We start from the raw sequence: 9451 nt of genomic DNA on the forward strand, positions 1-9451 counted from the left end.
GAAGACTCCCCAAACCTCAGAGCTGTACGGTTATACACCATGGTCCTGTAGACAAACTAGTGATACTGGAACCCAAAGGAAACAGATCATACCTTCCATTAGAAGGAATTATTTTTATTGTTTCCTAACCAAGAGATAAAGCAAGTAAAGCAACAATATGTGAAAGCTCAAGATCCCGTTTCTGGCAGATGGATGGATGGCAGATAAGCAAGGTAGAACATGTAAATGTTATAAAAATGATCATTTTTCAACACCTACCAAATACAAAATGTGTAAGTATGTTCTCCAAATCAGTCAGTGCGTGCACTATTGAAGTACTCCTTCTTGGTGAGGTAAGTTGGTCCAGTGGTAACGCGCTTGCTTGCCATGCAGAAGGTCCCGGGTTCGAATTCCCACCATCGACAAAAATTTGTACTCATTTTTCGATTGCAAATATTTTAACGGGTTATTTTCTGGTGTTCTCGTGTTGACCCAGCACCTAAATAGGAAGTATTGTGTCTCTTCTCGCTCATCTGATGAGAGGCATACTACGGGATGGGCATGCTACGACACAGACCACATGCGTCTATTGCAAATACAGGGTAATCTGTGACAACATTGAAAATCGAGAGTGCCTAATGGATGAAACAATCATAATTCTTAAAAAAGTTATAAATTATGAATGAATATGAATAAGACGAATATCGAAGAGTGCTTTTGAATCTACAATAGTTCAATGAAATCACGTTGAACTAGTGAATAAACGATGAAAATGATTTACCGATGCAGCATATTGATACCACCCTATAAACTATGTTTAATTAAAAAAGAAAATCATTTGCCTGATCCTCTGTTTAACACCCAGGGCAATACTACATCACCAGGAGCTCCATTCTATTCTATCTATTCTATTCTAGTCTAGAATAACACTCAGCTTTGATTCTTTTCTATTTTCAAGAATAGAATTTGGTCATACGCTGCCACAAGCTCTCTTTGTTTTCCTTTTTGCGCCATTTTGGAAATCTATTCAGATTTTCATCTATTTTTATACGAGTTGGTCCGTATTGTGTGAATTGTCCTGAGGGCCTCAGGGAGTGCGATATTGATAGTGTGTATCCTAGTGATGAGTGTATATCTAGTAACTAATACCTCAGTAATTATAATTAGCTTCATCCTAAGATTGGAAATTGGAAACTAATGTTTATGTAGGCATAAAGAAAAGCTCTTTTAGTTCTAAATTTGTATACTTACATATTACACGCATAACAACACCCTAACAATTGTAACTATACAAAATACAAGTACTATATATATGTACATATGCACTGTAGTTGAATATAATGCACATGTGAATAACGACGTGTGCCCAGGAACAATAATAATTCTAATGCAACATGAAGCTATTGATTGATAGTGAAATCATAATTATTTATACAGGGTAATCTGTGACAACATTGAAAATCGAAAGTGCCTAATGGATGAAACAATCACAATTCTTAAAAAAGTTATAAATTATGAATGAATATGAATAAGACAAATATCGAAGACTGCTTTTGAATCTACAATAGTTCAATGAAATCACGTTGAACTAGTGAATAAACGATGAAAATGATTTACCGATGCAGGATATTGATACCACCCTATAAACTATGTTTAATTAAAAAAGAAAATCATTTGCCTGATCCTCAGTTTAACATTAACACCCAGGGCAATACTACATCACCAGGAGCTCCATTCTATTCTATCTATTCTATTCTAGTCTAGAATAACACTCAGCTTTGATTCTTTTCTATTTTCAAGAATAGAATTTGGTCATACGCTGCCACAAGCTCTCTTTGTTTTCCTTTTTGCGCCATTTTGGAAATCTATTCAGATTTTCTTCTATTTTTATACGAGTTGGTCCGTATTGTGTGAATTGTCCTGAGGGCCTCAGGGAGTGCGATATTGATAGTGTGTATCCTAGTGATGAGTGTATATCTAGTAACTAATACCTCAGTAATTATAATTAGCTTCATCCTAAGATTGGAAATTGGAAACTAATGTTTATGTAGGCATAAAGAAAAGCTAATAACGCTAAAATAAATAGTACGTAGTATATTGAACATGAGGTTACTGACTTACCATCTGCTGAGCTTTTGTTTGACATATTGGTAAATATCGAGCAATATTACCTACCTGAAACAAGAAAGATAATGTGGAAAATTAATAAAAAGAAAACAATAAAAACCGAATACATTGCTATCAATGGAACACATCGATAAAAAGGTACAAAGTAAAATACAGTACAATTCAAATGATTGCGTCAGAAGCAAACATAACACACTTACACTCGTATTTATGAACAAGAATGATCGTTCTTAGATCAGTCTCAAGTCAAAATTGACCAATCAAATGCCTTGAGACTATGCTTAGCACGAACTTAAGAGCCAGCATTTTGTTCATAAATATGGGTGTAAGAATCAAATGCCTTGAGACTATGCTTAGCACGAACTTAAGAGCCAGCATTTTGTTCATAAATATGAGTGTTAGGCTCAGAACTGCAGGTCCATGTTGAAATCATTGTCAATATCCTCGGAGAGGTCAACAATAATATCATAATGAACCTATAGTCCTGGACCTTGTACAATGTACATGGATTGTACAAATATTCCAACGCGCGTTATACGGACTTGAATGAACCGGGCAGTAACCATGTGGACTATGGTACATTGTATACGTATGATATGCAGGTGTACTGCCTCAGGGTAGTATGGAATTGAGGAAGACTCCCCAAACCTCAGAGCTGTACGGTTATACACCATGGTCCTGTAGACAAACTAGTGATACTGGAACCCAAAGGGAACAGATCATACCTTCCATCAGAAGGAATTATTTTTATTGTTTCCTAAACAAGAGATAAAGCAAGTAAAGCAACAATATGTGAAAGCTCAAGATCCCGTTTCTGGCAGATGGATGGATGGCAGATAAGCAAGGTAGAACTGATGGAACACAAGACTACAAGATCTGGAATGACCTTACACTTGGCAACAGTGATGACAGAGATATTTATCACTGGTTAAGCTGAAATACACTACGTATAGGAATATTATCCACAAGCAACAATGTCGCATAAACTAAATGCCCAGTTTATTTCTATTGTAAGAACTGATGCATTCTAAATACTAGGCTACTGTGAACAACTTACCATTGTGATAAATAGAAAACCAGAAGCAAGTGTGAAAATGTAAAGCAAATGTGTTTGTATTGCTTCAAATGTATTGCCTAGTATATTTTACTATGATAGTGCATCGACTATGCTGTATTATAATATGAACACTTGTATCTTGTTCATAATGTCATCATTACATCATATTCATATAAGATTTGCTAAGGATCACATTGTGTGAAAGAAAGTAAACAACTTGAGTCAACCAATGGAAAGTTGTCAGACGGGTCGTGCTGTCAGTGCCAAGTTTGTGACAAAATATTGTGTAGATTGGTACTGGGCATAGAAATGAGAAATGAAGAACATAGAGGAATTTCCATCCATGGCATTTCACTTGAGCATGAACTGTTTCTCAAATAATAAAATGACTACAATAGCACCTAATATTCACTCTGGGTGTATTATAGTATGTCTGCTTATAGTTGAGAGCATCAAGTTTATAGTTTGGGCGTCAGGGTCAATGATATCCTCGTTTTTTATCGAGTAAAAAAATATATCATGGGTTCTTGATAGTGGATATTTTCATCGTTAGTTTTGAATATTAATTTTAATACTGTTTACTAATTTGGAGATTGTGATGGTTATGTCTGCCAGCGCCATTAGTATTTCAAATAGTCCATTCCCGAGTGATAATATTTCTTTCTTCTTTACTACATAATGGCTTTCCTCTTCTGATCTAAGTTTAATGAAACGGATTACATGAAATAATGAACAATATCACTAGGCATGTTTATTTTATGAAACATTTATCTTATTTGCCTTGTGTTTAAAATATCTACTCTCTTGTTCTCTACCATATTACCACATTTACAAAACAAATTTCAAATTCATTTGTCAATCCAATACCACGGGGTTATGTTTCTTGATATATGCTTTCATGTTTGAAATGTTTATTTAGCATGTCACTCGAGGCTTTGATCTCGATGTTGTTAATTACATCAGAATTAATAACTCATATATGCTTTCATGTTTGAAATGTTTATTTAGCATGTCACTCGAGGCTTTGATCTCGATGTTGTTAATTACATCAGAATTAATAACTTGTATAATATTGTCTCGTCATCCAGACTTGACGCATGTATGCCCACTAGTTCCTAGTGGATGATTAGTGGTGTTATGCAATATTCCAGAATGTTCTGGATGAGCTTCATCATGCAGCTCATTTCGCACAAACGATTCAAACGAATGTTATCCAAGCATTTCCAACAAGGAAAGAAGAAGAAGAAGGAAATGAAGAATGTAACGAGAATACGCAAGATGAAAATAAAAATGGAAGTTGATGGAAATAAAAAGTGCGATTTGGAAGGGAATATAAAAGCAGAGGTAAAAGAAAATAAAGCCATGATGATTAGAAGTAATGACGCGAAGGAGAAAATAATGCAAAAGTATCTGAAATGAAAGAAAACATAATATCCAAACCTTGAAGCATCCTCCAAGAACAGTAGACAAAGATATTTGAGTGAAACATCTCTCCATCCAGCTAGTAGCAGTATTCAGAATCAGACTAAAATAAAATGTTCCTTTCTATCCAGGACTCTGGACTAATACTAATGCTGCATAGAGTTCTAGGCATCTCACAAGTCCATTAAGAATGCAGGACGTGCTTGGGTTGCATAATAGTGACGTGTGGGTATGATTGATTGCCTGACACACAGCTGACTCGGGTTCGAGTCTCCTTATCTTTCCACTTTGCATGAAATGAACATCTTGCTTCGAGTATTATTAGATGAGAATATCTTTCTTGTCTTGCAAATAGCATCTTACTAGCACTATCTGATAAAGAATAATTCCGTAACTTGTATGCAACGGAATCGACCGGAGCTGAAACACTGCTCAGGTTCAAGGCACACCGGAGATATTATTGTTTTTAAGGCCAGGACTACAGTTTATCTTCCATACTTTTCATACATCTGCGTCTGCGCAGACCCCTAAAATGCTTTTCAACATGATTCGGACTTTTAAATATGTACATAAATAATTAGTTTGAATTTTCATTATGTTAGCAATACCCCTCAAATAAATTATATCGAAAAACATAGAAACTATACATATTTAAGTATTTATATCATTATATCCACATAATTATAATTCCTGAAATATGGGTTTCTTCGCAAATGTTACAATGTATTTATTTACTTAATATGGTGATTTATAAAACATGGGGATTTTTTGGTTACATTAAACATTAATATAAACCCAATAAATTAAATAGCAAAGTTTGCATGTGTGTGAGTGAAACTCATTAAGGTTCAAAAGTGTTACAACGAACAACGCTAGATTGTATATTTCAAAAGCGGCTGAATTTTATTTCCCCTAAAACATAAAGCGAACAAAAAAATGGCAACATGGTTTGAACTCTGAGCAGTCTTATTTGATGTTGAGCGATTTTGGAAATTCAAAATGTCAAATGAAATTCAAATTGATCCAAAACAAGTAACGTTCCAACCTGATTAGCATAATGTTGTCATCACAGAAGAAATCCTCGGGGTATGTGCCAATACATTTGATGAAAATCGAACAGAGTTCCCTCGACAAAGAATTGAGGAAAAAGATAAAACAAATCAACTAATTACCCTTATTCCGTATGTTAGTAGAATCTAACAATACAAAACATATTCAAAATTGTTCATCCCAATAGTCACTCAGTTCTAAGAAGTAATAGCAATTTATACAATGACTTTAGCATTGATGGCATAAAGTTTAAAATGTCATCCAGCCTAATAACTTAGAACTTATAATTCCTAGATTATTCGGATTCAGCAGAGAAAAATGTTAATGTGAAGTAAACTTAGTTAGGAGTTATGATCCTTTTAGTGAGAAGTCATTACTGTCCATATGTATGGTTTACTTTGGACTTGGACAATACTAATTCTACCCAATATGTTCAAGGCCGTATAGCTAAGAGTTATCGATCTAATCTCAACTTTGTGATGTAGAGGAACCATGCCTATACTGGGGACCAAAAATGTATTAGAAAAATTTGACAAAAAAAAAAAAACTCAGATCTGTTGATAATAAATATGTACAGTCCACTTCAACTGGGAAGTCCAATGACCTTTGGGTGCGCACTCGTCAAAAAATAGCTCGTTGATTAACAAGTAAGCATGTGAATAGTTGATCCCATGGGATTTTTCACGCCGAATCGAATGGTGAAACTTTTAGAACTGTCCGACTTACAGTTGAGAAGTTGCGGTTCCCCTCCATGCGCTTCCATCGGACTTCCCAGTTGACGTGGACTGTAATCATGTTTAGTTTCAAGTTGCACATCACTTTGCAAAATGTGTAGTGTCAATAATATTTCACATCTTCTCTCCTTCAGTGTGGCATCAAAATTTGTTTTGTTTGATTCAAAATTTGGCACAGGTCCCGGGTTTATTCATAACACTTGACTTTGGTATTGGGAGGAGGGGGGAGAGGAAGGGACGTTGAGGGGAAGAGGGATTACGAGGGTGGGAGGAGAAGAGGAGGGGGCCATTAAGGTGAAGAAGAGGGGACTGGTAAATAATAAAAAGGGGAAGAAAGAGCATTAGATCAGGGAGTTTCGCGATTCCCGTTTGTGAAGTACGTCTCTTTTCTTACTCCAGAAAAGGAATCGGGATACCACGGCATGAACAGACTGTTTTAGCTATCGTAATGTCAATGTCCAGAGATAGCTTCTGTAGTTCGAACAGAATACAAACATGTGTATTGACTTCCGTGTATGGATAGTTATCCACGTTCCTTGTGGGATGTTAATACTGTCGTCAACCTTTCCAATAAGTATGCACTACGCTCATTCTGCCCGATATGTAACAGAATTCAGCATATTAACAATCGATAACCCTCCAGTTAAGGGATTGGTTCTAAAATCAGGCGATTATCTAATAAGCTAGAAACGAGGGGTCAGCGGTGACGGTCATTTTCCACATATGTGGCATACGGCCACAAATTCCACACTGAATAAATTCCATTTTACAGGAAGCAAATTCTTTTCTATTAGGTGGGGGTATTACTTCATCGATATTGAACAATGGTGTTCCATACGTTTACATAGAGTTATACTTATTGAATTATACTTGACACTTAAACAATAGGGTCAATATAATATTCAGATATATGTACTTACTTACCAAGAACAATATGTACTAATACAGGAACATATTGGATCTAGATTTCCACAGTTTAAATTCTCGACATTCCACACATGGCTTTGTTGCTCAGGCCTTAGAGTGCAAATTCTGTAAATAAATAAAATAATAGACACATAAAATTATAATACACCCATGTAAGGCCAAGGAGAAAATATGAAAATGAAGTAAAAAAAACTTTGTAATTTTTTTATGAAAATTTATCGCCCGCTATTACATCTCATCTTCAGGTGCTGGGTAACAAAAGGACCTCGGTGCATAAACTTTTCATCACGTAGTAAATCTAGAAATCGGAAGGAAAGCATTGGGTACACCTGTGCTGCTGCTAGGACACACTCGAGGAGAAAAATGATGAAGCAAACTTTGGCAACAACGCTCTGGAGCGCCATAATTTTCTTAAATTTATAATCTGTTTATATTGTGTGAGCTGCGAGCACAAATTTTTTGTTCCCTTTTTTTTCCTCCCCGAACGAAACTTTTCCGTTAACCTGTTGCCATCCCGTTGGTGTCATTTAGGATGAAGAAGGGCAAATGAATTGACTTGTAAAATAATTTTGGACTCTTCCACATTGTGCTGACCACATTTAGAATTTAAGCTTTCTGACAATCGAGTCCGATAGACGCAGCTGTATATACGCAGTCCGAATCATCCCTCATGACAGTAGTATTACCAGTAGAGCTAAATGTAACTTACAGTAGAAAACACAGATGGGTGACCACAGATGACAGAAAACAAACACGCTTGAATGTCAAACAGACAGCAAAGGGTTAACCCGTCCAAAACTTTTAGCTCTCGTTTCATTCAAGTTGGTAACATATTTTTTTTCTTAGCATAAACTTTTCATCACGTAGTAAATCTAGAGATCGGAAGGAAAGCATTGGGTACACCTGTGCTGCTGCTGGGACACTCGAGGAGAAAAATGATGAAGCAAACTTTGGCAACAACGCTCTGGAGCGCCATAATTTTCTTAAATTTATAATCTGTTTATATTGTGTGAGCTGCGAGCACAAATTTTTTGTTCCCTTTTTTTTCCTCCCCGAACGAAACTTTTCCGTTAACCTGTTGCCATCCCGTTGCTGTCATTGTGGGTGAAGATGGTCAAATGAATTGACTTGTAAAATAATTTTGGACTCTTCCACATTGTGATGACCACATTTAGAATTTAAGCTTTCTGACAATCGAGTCCGATAGACGCAGCTGTATATATGCAGTCCGAATCATCCCTCATGACAGTAGTATTACCAGTAGAGCTAAATGTAACTTACAGTAGAAAACACAGATGACAGAAAACAAACACACTTGAATGTCAAACAGACAGCAAAGGGTTAACCCGTCCAAAACTTTTAGCTCTCGTTTCATTCAAGTTGGTAACATATTTTTTTCTTCAATTCTCAGGGGAGGACAATGTGATATCCAAGAAGTACTCTTGATGCAAACTCTTCCATCCCCTTTGCTAAGCTAAATACACCAACACCAAAGAGAAGAAGCCAGGAAAATACAGTTAAGATGGTGGTGTCAAAGACTAGCCGCTAAAAAGGTTTATAAAATCTACTGAGGCAGAGAAAGGAAAAATGTTCAAAAAATCAAGGTAGGTATACGACAGGAAAGTGAAGAACAACAAAAGACACTCCATAGACTCATAGAGAGATGTGTGTGAACTTGGTATTGAAGATGAAAGCTGGAAAGTAATTCCATGTTCTAATGAACCATTCCAAAGTTTATTCTTTCTCTTCAATTCTCAGGGGAGGACAATGTGATATCCAAGAAGTATGCATGATGCAAACTCTTCCATCCCTTTCGCTAAGCTAAATACACCAAAGAGAAGAAGCCAGGAAAATACAGTTGAGATATCTAATGGTGGTGTCAAAGACTAACCGCTAAAAAGGTTTATAAAATCTACTGAGGCAGAGAAAGGAAAAATGTTCAAAAAATTCAAGGTAGGTATACGACAGGAAAGTGTTTGAAGAACAACAAAAGACACTCCATAGACTCGTAGAGAGATGTGTGTGAACTTGGTATTGAAGATGAAAGCTGGAAAGTAATTCCATGTTCTAATGAACCATTCCAAAGTTTATTCTTTCTTCTCCAGTGAAAGAAACTTTTCATTGGATTAAATGTAATAAAAAATTATAAATTACA

This window comes from Diaphorina citri, unplaced genomic scaffold (assembly GCF_000475195.1).
Source record: "Diaphorina citri unplaced genomic scaffold, Diaci psyllid genome assembly version 1.1 scaffold126, whole genome shotgun sequence".
Taxonomy (NCBI): Eukaryota; Metazoa; Arthropoda; class Insecta; order Hemiptera; family Psyllidae; genus Diaphorina; species Diaphorina citri.